This window comes from Manis javanica, chromosome 12 (genome assembly GCF_040802235.1).
Source record: "Manis javanica isolate MJ-LG chromosome 12, MJ_LKY, whole genome shotgun sequence".
Taxonomy (NCBI): domain Eukaryota; kingdom Metazoa; phylum Chordata; class Mammalia; order Pholidota; family Manidae; genus Manis; species Manis javanica.
The window spans coordinates 47,117,152-47,129,130 of record NC_133167.1 but is presented as its reverse complement, the minus strand read 5'-3'; positions in this window follow the sequence as shown (position 1 = coordinate 47,129,130).

Sequence of the window (11,979 nt, the reverse complement as noted above, 5' to 3'; positions counted from 1 at the left end):
TTTTATTCTTGGGTCCACAAAATGTTCTCAAATTTGTCAGAATTTCACATTTTAAAAATGTCATGGTTTTTGGTTTTGTTTAACTACAAGGGAAAGGGCAGAAAGAAGGAAATTAACATTTATTGAGCCCCTAATATGTGCCAGGCAATATTGCTTTGCTTATGCATCCTCAAAACAATCCTGTGAAGGACACTGGGACTGGTACTTATTGTCTGTCTCTTTTAGGACTCGTGCTGTTCTCAGTACTTTGTATATGTTAGTTAATTTAGGGAGTTTTGGAGGTTAGGCTCTGAGGTAGAAGGTCAGTCAGTGTTCCCAAGTCTCTGAGACTGAGCAAGTAAAACATGGGAGACCCCTGGGTTTCAAACAACTGATTTTTAAATTTATTGATTCTTTCTTTCTGAGTATTATGGTGAACTGAGCAATGACCAATGTAGTGGGAAAATAGACTTTCCTTTAAGGTCAGAAATTGATACATTTTTCTGGATAAAAGTTGTGATTTGCTTTTCCAGCATTGCATTGAAATTAGGTTTGCTTGTTTCCAGAGTTCTGCCACCCTTTCTGTTTTCTTTCGTTTCCTCCATGGCACTTAGGCAGCGGTAAGCACAGAGCTGTCTGATGAGGAGCTCAGGTTGGCTTTGGGGAGTTCTTTAATAATCTTTGGGTTTAAGAATTCGTAGAACAATCTGGAGCCAATAATTCTATCTTCTTACCAGATATATTACAGCAGTAATTTTGTTGCTATAAATAGCTTCTTATCTGTTCTTGCCATGACATCTTCCTCTGAACTTGCCAGTTTGGAGTACCCAAAATTAGGAAAAGGTAGAAAAGTATATAATAAACACTAATGGCTAGTCTAGGCTTTTTCAGAGAATACCAGAGACTTAATTGAAATATTATGGATTTAGGATCTCTCTGGGTGCTAGCTCTGTAACAGGACTTTCACTTTATCCCAGGTGTCTTAGTTCAGACTGCTATAACAAATGCCACAGGCTGGGTGACTCACACAGTAGATGTTTATTTCTCACAGTTCTGGAGGCTGGCAAGTCCAAGATCAAAGTGCTGGCAGAATCATTGCTGGTGAGGCCCACTTTCTGATTTGCAGACGTCTGTCTTCTATCCTCACATGGATGGGGTTGGAGACCACACTCTCTGGTCTCCTCTTATAAGGGCACTAATCCCACCATGAGACCCCATCCTTATCTTCACTATCATATTTAAAAACATTAGGAGAAAATTCTGAGCAGAATGTCTCTGACTGTGGAAACATCTGTATTTGCTGAATTAGAGGACAACATTAAATATCATCTCATTGCCCCACATTTTCAATGGGACTTGTTAGAAGTGTCCTCTCTCTTCGATGCTTGCTTTTTCTCTACACACACACACACACACACACACACACGAGGGTATGTTTCTTTGGGTGCTATGACATTTTTCCATGACATAGGATGCTCGTGGCCCCACATGCGGCTACTGTGAGGCAATACAGAATGGGGGCCAGGAGTTGGTTGGGAGTGAGGGGGTAGGGAGTATAAGGGATGTCAAACTAGTTATTGATCAATTTACTATGTCTATTTAGTAAGTCAGTCAGTCTCCAGATACTTTTGTAGTCTTTAAGGAAGACAAATGTTCACAGTTTAAATATCCCTAAATATATAACAGATGAACAAGCATGCTTTGGTGTGTAAATGCTGCATAGATTCAGAACCATCAAAAAGCCCCTCAAAAATGCTTTTCCATCTGCTGCTTCTAACTACATATCGCACATCCTGGCAGCGCACTTCACAGTGGTGTGAAAGATAGGTTCAAAGCCAACCTGGCAAAATCTATTTATCTTTTTTTCCCCTCCCCAAAATGTGTTTCTTTGTGCAGCTAAACTAGCAAACATATATAGGAACAAGGTGCCAGGGCTAAGAGGAGGCACTTGTCAGGCCTTAATCGTTCGTGAGAAAACCTGCTTCATATTATGCCCTAAAACACTGACATCAAATTGCATCTCCTTAGAGAGTATGAGTTGGAAAGGCCTTGGATTCTGTGTTCTCAGTAAAATCCACTTCTGAGTGTTGCCTCAGTGTCCAGGGAAATTTGTAAATTGCCTGAACAAGCCCGGAGATGGAGTGGCCAGAAGAGGCCCATGCGGAAAGTATGTGATAGCTTTCCTCAGAAGAGTATTTCTTTTGTTTCCTTTGAAATAGTTACATGCAACTCAGAAGACGGATTCATGAGAGGCATGTTCTGTTTTTATTGAAGGGAGCTCTCAAGTGTAATTCTTCAATGCCCTGTTTAGAAGTGGGACTTGTATAAGCCCTGTGACAATCCATGTCAACACAGTGGTTAGTGACTTACTAATAAAGGCTTCTTATTTGAAATGGTACAATAGTCAATCCCTTTAGGTAGTGAGTATTCTTATTTCACCAGATGAAAACTTTCCAGAAAGGTGACATTTATAGCAACCTCTCAGATTATGGCATATTTTCAAATTATGTCAACATGTCATAGAGATGACCCATTGCTCTTTCCTTATATGTTTTACTGATGCACCACTCTAGTAGAGGGTAGGAGTATTAGCATTAGTATGAGAGGATTTTAGAGGGTAGGAGATGGTATTACACTTGGTAGCAATCCATAAAAGTAAAATGAAAACTGTATTTCCCCTCAAATTAACTAGTCCTTTTGCATAAGCAGCAAGAACAATCCTAGAGTTATTTTACTATTTACATTGACACTCTTAAAGAATTGAGATTTTATTCAATTTAATTATTTTTCTGGCTGTAATTTAATAATTGTCACATTGGTCTGACCAATGTGAGCTTCAGAAAAGTGATTCTTTCACAGTGATATCATGAGACATTTTGTGGGACAGCAGAGGTTCCCTTTATGTCATCAATGCTGAAAAGAGATAGGGCTTTCTTGGTAATAAATTTTATCTCTTTAGCACAGTGCTAGATCCACAGGCAGTCAAAATGTTGTTTGGAATGACTTTTGATCATCCACAGTTTTTTACTCTTTTTGAGCATTTTATCCTTTTTGAACATTTTCATGGTTTCAGTCTGGGAACCTTTTTATTTATGCACTTATTCCACAAATATTCATTAAAACCCTCTATTGGCACTGTAGATATTTTGGTGAAAGTAAAACAATGTAGTTCCTTCACAACTGGGGTTTATAATCTAGTAAGAAAATCATGTAAGTGAGGAAACAGTGTGTGTGTGCATATGTGTATACATATCCTCATTTATTCATCCATTCTTATAATTGCTGTGTGAAATTAAAAATTACAAATCATGAAGGATACAATCAGGGTGCAGTAATAGGGAATTATGGGCACTAAGAACTCCTTAAATCAAGTAATACAGAAATCAATTATTTGAAGATTTGACATTATGCTGGTATCTAGAGCATGAGAAGAAGCCAACCTTGTAAATAGGAATGGGCACCAGAAGCAGAGGGAGTTGTGTGTATGTGAAAGTCACAGGCAGGAAAGACTTTCTTGTGTTCATGGAACTAAAGAGAGGCCAGGTTGCCTGAAGCAAAAGAGCAATAGGGAACCAGCTCAATCTGTTAAGAAATTTAGACCTTAATCCAAGTGCAACTGAAAGCCATTGAAGGGGTTAAGCAGGATGTGACAGGTTCCAAATATCTGGTTTTGTTTTACCATACTTACCCTGGTGCTGCCTGGAAAACAGATTGGAAAGAGACAAGAGTAAAATCTGGAAGACCACTAAGAAGGCTATCCCAGGAGACCAAATGAGATATAATGGTGTCTTGGACTAGCAGAAATCAGTGTATGAAAGGAGAGAAAAAGTTGTATTCAAGAAAGATTTTGGAATGAATAAAAACCTTAACTATTTATTTATGAAGGATAGAGAAAGTAGTAGAGTGCTGCTTAAATTTTTGGTCAACACAATTCTAAGTAACAGCACAGTTTACTGAGGTGGGAGAATCTGGGAAGGATCAGGTTTCTAGCAGAAAAATCAGGGGATCAGTTTTGAACAGGTTAAGTTTATGATCCTTGGAAACTCATAATAATGATAGCTAATTATTTCAGTATTTGTTGAGAATTTACTGTACCATCAACTACTCTTAAGTAGCTTGTATGCAATAGCTCATTAGTTCCTAAACATTCTTATTAGGAAGAGCTTACTGCTATTCTCCTCCATCCCATGAAGACATTGAGGCTCAGAGAGGCTAAAAAAACTTGTACAAAGTCACATAGCTTATAAATGGAGGAGGTGGGAGTCAAACCTGTGTGGTCTCCAAGAGTGTATCATCCTAACCACCTGCCACAGCTTCTGCAATGAAGCTGCGATTCAAACTTGAGCAGCATCAGAAAATAGGCATTATGTGAAATGAATGGATGCAATTCCACCCTTCTCTCCCCAACCCCCCTCAGTGGAAAGGGTGAAGGAAGAGCTCTTTAGGAATTAATTCCTGCTCTGTTACAAATTACCTTTCTAGTATTTAACCCTGACTTCTCTTCCATGGAGCTTCAGGGATTTAAGTACTCTGGGGTTGAGGGTGCTGATATGACTCACCTTAGTCATATTTTTCATAACAGGGTGGAGGTACAAATATTTTAATATTCATTATTGCAAGATTGTTTCCAAACTTAATTTTAACCATAGCACCACACATTTCAACAAAAGATATTTTCAAATATGGAACAAACAGATTAGGAAAAAACAGAAAAAGGAAGATCCTCTAGGAAAGATAAGGGATGGTGAGAATGGAGGTCTGGCTGAGTCCTCACTAGTTTTCCCCCCAAGTCACCTATACTACTAGCTGTGGAAGCCTTTCTCACGATTTCAGGATGTATAGTTGGAAAAGTGCAGCTTTTGAATGAGGATTGCAAATCTAAATTTATAGGGGACAGCCAAGAGAAGTTAGGGAAAGGAAAACCAAAATACTTTATCACTTTAATGGTAGTGCTGGCGGGGGGCTGTAAATTGCTTTTAAACTCCAATGTAAAAGTAAAAAGACAAAAGTATTAGTAACTATAAATTATTAATTATCTTAATGAATACATAATGTAAATGCCAATTGCGACAACAATAGTATATAATGTGGGGGGAGGAGAGATAAAAGCGGAGAGTTCTTCTATGTAAGCGAGGTTTAGTTGTTCCCATATTAAAATAGACTTATAAATTTAAAATATTAAAATATTCTGTAGCCCCTTGGTAGCTACAGAAAAAATACCCATAGAAGTTACACAAAATAAAAAGAGAAAGGAATCAAAGCCTACCAATGCAAAAACAACAAAATACCAGGGAAGACAGCAAGAGAGATACAGCACACATAGCTACAAGAGAAACAGGAAACAGTTGACAAAATGGCAATCATTACCCCTTCTCTATTAATAATCACTTTAAATGTAAATAGACTGAGCTTGCCAATAAAACTATGCAGTAAGTGAATGGATAAAAAAACAAGATCTAACTATATACACTGTTCACAACTCATTTTATTTTCAAGGACACACACAGATTCAGAGAAGGGATAAAAGTATAGTCCATGCAAATTGAAAACAAATGAAAGCAGGAATGGCTATACTAATATCCAGCAAAACAGATTTTAAGTCAAAAACCATCTCTAAAGACAAAGAATTCCATTACATATGACAAAAGAGTCAATTTAGCAGGAAGATAAAGCAATTGTAAATATTATGCACCCACACCAGATCATCTATGTATATATAAAAAAAATGTGGAGAGATATGAAAAGAGAAATTGACAGCAGTATGATAGTAAAAAGAGACTTCAAATATCCCATTTTCAATAATGGATAGAATATACATATAGAAAATCAATAAACAGGGGTCTTGAACATACTGTGGACCAAATGGACCTAACAGACGTATACAGAACTAGTCATCAAACGGCAAAACATACTCATTCTTCTCAAGTGTGCATGAAGCATTCTCCAGGATAGATCACATATTAGGTCAGTAAATAAGCCCTAACAAACTTACGAAGATTGAAATCATACCAAGTATCTTCTAACCACAGTGGAATAAAACTGGAAATTAATAACAGCAAGAAAAATGTAAGCGAGGTTTAGTTGTTCCCATATTAAAATAGACTTTTAACTTTAAGATGTTTTATGTAAACCCCTTGGTAGCTACAGAAAAAATACCCATAGAAGTTGCACAAAATAAAAAAAGAAAGGAATCAAAGCCTACCAATGCAAAAAACAACAAAAAAAACATTTTGCTAGCTGAGCGAAACATACCTATAGGTCAAATCTGGCCCAGTCTGTGGGCTACCAGTTTGAGAACCTGCTTTAAAATACAGATATCTGGAAACAAAACTTCATACTCTTAAACAAACACTGGGTGCAAAGAGGAAACCAAAAGGGAATTTTAAAAATATCTTAAGACAAATGAAAATGAAAACACAACTTACCAAAACTTATGGCAGCAGTACTAAAAGGAAAGTTTGTAATGATAAGCAACTACATTAAAAAAGAAGGTCTCAAATAAGTAACCTAACTAACCACCTCAAGGAACTAGAAAAAAAGTAAGCCCAAAGTTAACAGAATGAAGGAAATAATAAAGATCAGAGCAGAAATAGAGAATAGAAAAACAATACAAAAAATTTAAAAACTAAGAACTTATTTGAAAAAAAAATTGACAAGCCCTTAGCTAGACTATGAAAAGACTCAAATAAATGAGGGAAAAGAACTAGGTATTTTATGTTATATATATTTTATATTAAATATGTGAAGCATGTTCTTCCTTTTCACAAAGAAATATACTCTCCTCCAGGCTCAAAGAAAATGTAGTTCTCCAATTCTGTTTCTTATTATATGACTTTTGATGGTGAAATGGTAACGTAGACAATAGTACAAATGTGAATTTTAAAGACAACCTACAGCTTCAGGCCGAAATATTGGAAATGGCAGCAAGCATAGGCCCCATCTCATGGTGGCGGCTGCTGCTTAGTGCCCAAGTGTTGCTCTGTGAGAGAGTGGGCACAGTGCTGCCAGAGCTGCTAGAGTGTTTGAAAGATGTTTCAAATTATTATTTTTATATGAAATCTCCTGATTTTTAAATAGTGGCTCAATATTTTCAAACATTTTGCTAGCTGAGCAAAACATACCTATAGGTCAAATCTGGCCCAGTCTATGGGCTACCAGTTTGAGAACCTGCTTTAAAATACAATCTGTATTTGCAGTGGAACATAAGAAAGTTGTCTATAACACCCAATATTTAGTTTATTTGAGCTGAGTTCTTAGTATGGACAGATTTTGGTAATAAAGTTTTGGATTATAAACTATGTAATATAAGCCATATAATAAAAACAGGTTTGCTAATTCAGAAATTGAGTTCAATGCCTGGCTCTATTACCTAAACCTGAAGCACTTCAGACATATTGAACTGCTAACAAAAATGCCTGGTGAAAACAGAAAACTTAATATCTTAATTGGAAAGAACACTGATTTTGGTAGTTGAATGTGAGTTCGAATCCTAGATCTTCTGTGTGACTTTGGGCAAATTACTTAAGATCTCTTCTCCCAAACTGTAACTATGGTGATAATGACACCTTTCTAATGAGTGTATAAAGATCAGACTAGGTAATAAAGATTAACTCCTGACATTTAGTAGATGCCCAATAAATGATAGACATATAATTATCAAAGATTATATCTTTATAGGCATTGCTCTCTCATGACCTAGCACATTCACATAATTTGTAATAGTCTACATGACATGTTGATTGCAATGCCTGCTAAAACTTCAGTTAAGGTTGGTTTTCATTATTATTTTTTATAACGATAGTCCCACATTACCCAGGGTATACATTGAATAGCAAAGGACAATGTTGTAGCTCTGGGCAGTGGAGTCAGTTCTGATTAATCCTCACCATGTCCCGTGGTCATATTCTTACATTTTGAAGAGCTAGTAATCTGCAATTTCTCTACAATTAGAGTTGTTTTTGTAGCTTTTTTTTTTTTTGTCCAGGAGAGTTCTCAGGGTATTCTGCACAACATGGACAGATTTGCCGTAAGATTTTGGAAGGCTCAGATTTCATAGGAATATTCCCTGTATCAACAACTGTTAGAAAAATTAACATTACCCTACTATAGAAAACAATCCTTCTAGAAGTTTCTAGCATAGCATGACCAGATCTGTTATTTTGTTGCTCATTTTACAACCATTACAAGGTATACTGAAAAGGACTTTTTCCATTCTGTCTAGACACCTTTTCCTAGACAACATCCTAAAACAAGAATAAGCACCAAAATGAATATATTACATCAAATGTACCATTGAGAGAAATGATAAGTGTAACAGTTTCCCATGTGGGAGGCATATTGATGGTAATTATCTTTCCTCCTCCTTCCCTCGACTTTATGGGCCCCTCTGTCGTGGTTGCGAGGGTCTGGTCATACTTCACCACATAGCTGAAGCATGTTGTAATTGGCTGGGAGCCTACTGTGGCTTCTGTGCAGGGAGGGTGCTGGGAATTTAGAGGGAATTGGTGTTTTCCATGGTTGGTAGGTTGTATGCTGCTCATGCTGCTCGTGGGAAACTTACTCTCACAGCCACCCAGTGAAATGATCAACATGTTGAAAATGTTATCAATTAACAAGATTTTTTCAATAATATGCAAATGTTTTTCAAAGACATGTAACCACCTATAAGAAGTTATTCAATCTTCTTGATAGGCAATTTTTTCTGAATGGAGATTTTAATTTTAAGTTATTTCTTTGGCTGACAGACACCTGATAATAGCTGCTTAAGAAGACCTTCACAATGACATTTTCCTACCAGATAATTTAAGAGAACAGCCCTTGAGTGGACTCTGGAGCCTTTCTAAACACAGTTTTCAGGAAAATAGGAGAGTTTTTAAGACCACTTAACAACTCTTCTTGAAAGCAAATGCTTGCAGGACTGGTGTTGAAGTCTATAAGATGAGGTACTTTTTGCACACCACATCCAATAAGCTAAATACTCCTAATACATTTGAAATCCCACCAAATTTTAATAATTGATGCACAATCACAGTTTTCCATTTATTTATAAGGATATGTACACTCTAGCATCCAAAACAGAACATCATTATTTTAAAATTTTAAGCGTCTTTTTAAGTTTCCACATCCCTGACACAAAAACTAAGATAACTTAAAAACTTAACTCTAACTCTCCATTTATTTTTACGAAAAGATACATTCCTAAGTGGGGATTTTTATACATTGTACTATTCATAAACAAATCCTCTTAAACTTAACACTGTTCTGAAGACTTTTTTCTCCATTTCTTTCATATATGTATATGCACACATACACTTAGCAGATATAATCTATTATATATAAATATAAATTTATACCTTATATATAGTAAATTACAACCTAGCACAATACCTGTCATATGACATTCAATAAAATGGAGGCTATTCATATACAGAGTATTCATTTTAAAAAAAAGTATCCACATGTATTTTTGTTTAATTACCATAGTGATTACAAAATTTAGCCAGCTTGGGAGACAGGAGTGTAATTTATGATATTCACTGACATTATGTGGTAACGTTTTCCATTCACACAATTTTCTGCTTCCTCCTAACTGCCTTAAGGAGTTGAAATACAGTATTAAAGTGCTTGCTGCAGATACCACAATGCCTCATGATTATGGCTCTATGGAAATAAATATTCTCTCTAAATAAACCTGGAAACACATTTTTAGTTTTTTTCTTTTTCTTTTTTTGGTAAATATGCTCTGGCTTATCTCATTGCTCTATTTCACCGAATGGATTTTTGCCAACAGTTTATCTGATTCTACTGTATCAGATTAAATGTGAACCAGGTTCTTAACAAATCATTAGTCTTCCCTGAAAATGTAGACTCCATAAACTAAATCGGTAGCTAGTAATGGACAGCCTTGGTGAGCTGAGTTTCTCATCAGCTCTCTAAAATCAGATACCAGAGTAGGGAGCAAATCACATTTCTTTATTTCACACCTGGAATCTGATTTCAGGACAGATTCCTCAGCTTTTCTCAAAAAAATATAGTAGTGCACTTCAAGAGATGGCATTTCTTTGAGAAAACACAATTCACTATCCTATATCATGCCTTCTTAATATGAGATGAAAATGTTTTACTATCTTCCTATATTCTTTTTTTTCCCAAGGCAGGTAAAATCTTTAGGTCATTTTTTGAGCTATCAATGCTTCTCATATACAAAGAGCAATTGACTTGCTTGCCCAACAAATATGAAAGAATTAACAGAGGCAATACCATTCAATAGTAATTTAGCCTCAGATTTAATGTTTCAATTAAAACTTAATAAGCATGCATGAGATGTATTTACAGTGTATGTTGAGTAGTGGTAAAAAAAACTTGTTTGCCCACTTTAGCAAACTGGTAGATAGAACATATTTGTTTACTTGTAACATGATAATTCCTCGAGGTGTGAACACTGGGGTATGGAAGAGGTGAAGAGACAAACATTATAACAGGTATTCTGCAGAAGTGTCAAGAGATGCAGAATGTTGCAACACAAACAAAAGATGGTGAATTGAAAATGATCTGTCCAGGGGTTGAACTAAAATTATAAAAATGGCAAATAATCACATTTTGTTGCTTGATTCATAAATCTTGAGGAGCATTCAAGATGGATTCACAAAGGAATGTTCAATTGTAATTTTTGAATAGATGTTATTTTTTTATTAATGATGAGTGCATATTAAGGAAAACAAGTAATAATGTATTTGTTCTATCACCTAAAGCAAAAATAATAGCCATATTTCATTGTCTTAATTTAAAACATAATTTTTTACACAGTCTGTAAAATTATCACCTATTTAACTGAAGTCACAAATACATATTTCTATATACTGTACCTTAATAATAAGTAAAGTGATAATAATTGAATAGAAATATACATTTGTAAAATATCAAACCTAGTTACTTAACTTCTAATTTCCAATATTTAAAAATGGACCTTTTTCTTTATTCAAAATGAATTAATGATCATAAACTATATTTTTTCATTTTGAAATGTTATTGTCAATATCAGCTATATGTCACATATTTAATACAATGGTAGAATCATGATACAATACCTGATGTAACTGAAACACTCCTTTTCTTCAGTCCTTTCAGAAACCTAAACTTAATTTTTAAAAAGCCAACTAGTTTTTGGAAAGTTATTATTTTCCTCAATAATTACTCAAATTTTGTTTTATTTTCTTCTTCTCTTTTGATGTACATAAGACATTTTATTTTGAAGCAAGAACATATGCTTAACAGAAAGGACAAAGTCTTATTACTAACTAAGCATCTTTTAAAGAGAAAAATGATTCTCAGTATGTCAGGGAAGGATCTGATTTAAAAGAAAAACACCTTTATTTTCTTCTACTAATTAAGTTTCAACCAAAATTTTTGAAAAGTCTAACTCTTCAAATTATATTTTTTAAAAATCAAGTCAAGTCAAGAGCTTGTCTAAAACAAGCTTTTAAACTCTTCAATCTACAATATATATTTTTCACCCTAATGCCAAAACATTTCAGTGAAAAAGTGAAACTAGCAATCTGTAGCCAAAGCAACCAGGCAAGTTAATGATTTTTTTTTCTCTCTACCAGGTTGGTTTGGCATTTCATAGACACTGCTAAGCCAGCTCATGTTAGTGCTTGGAGTAAAGTGTTTTGGAGTTTTGCTTAGTTGTTTTTTCTCATTTTGATAGAACTTTTGTTTTCTGGAAATCGTCATGAAATTTGTTATCCAACACTACTAAAACAACCTGTTGCATTTTAGGATTTTAAATATCATAACAAAAAAGAATAAATCTGATGTGAGAACAGTTAGCACAGTCTTTTAGAACATTTCAGTCTTTTGCTGCAACATAACACCCCCTGCACCAATGACCATGAAAACAGGGAAAGATCTAGAAATGCTGACAGAAGAATGAGATGCAGTCTCTGGCTCTACAGATTAACTTTAAGACATAACTTTTGGGATAAAAGAGTATTCACTGCA